This window comes from Poecilia reticulata, linkage group LG10 (genome assembly GCF_000633615.1).
Source record: "Poecilia reticulata strain Guanapo linkage group LG10, Guppy_female_1.0+MT, whole genome shotgun sequence".
NCBI lineage: Eukaryota > Metazoa > Chordata > Actinopteri > Cyprinodontiformes > Poeciliidae > Poecilia > Poecilia reticulata.
In genome coordinates, this window is record NC_024340.1 from 21,616,245 (window position 1) to 21,616,644 (window position 400).

Sequence of the window (400 nt, forward strand, 5' to 3'; positions counted from 1 at the left end):
GTATTGATTTGTTTGTTTTTCTTTAAAGTAACTTTTTGAGTTATCTTGTATTACATGGTTTATTTTGCAGACCATTTCATTATGTAGATGAGTTTGTAAATTAAATTAAGAATTTTATTGTTTCGCTGTTTAAATTTAGTTTTTGGTTTTTTGACCTGTTTAATTGTGGCTTGGTCCACTCACGTGCAGGTGTGTTGCCAATTAGTTATAAAAACAGGTGAGTTCTTGGAAGCTCAGGATGGTAGAATTTGATTATAGTAGGTGTGTTTGTGAATGTGTGCATAATATAGAAGTGGCATACAAAGTTGTGCATAAGCACGTATGTGTTTTTACGTGTGTATGTGTTTAGGTAGAATTTATGGTAGAATATATGTATATATAGATATGGATAAATATTTAG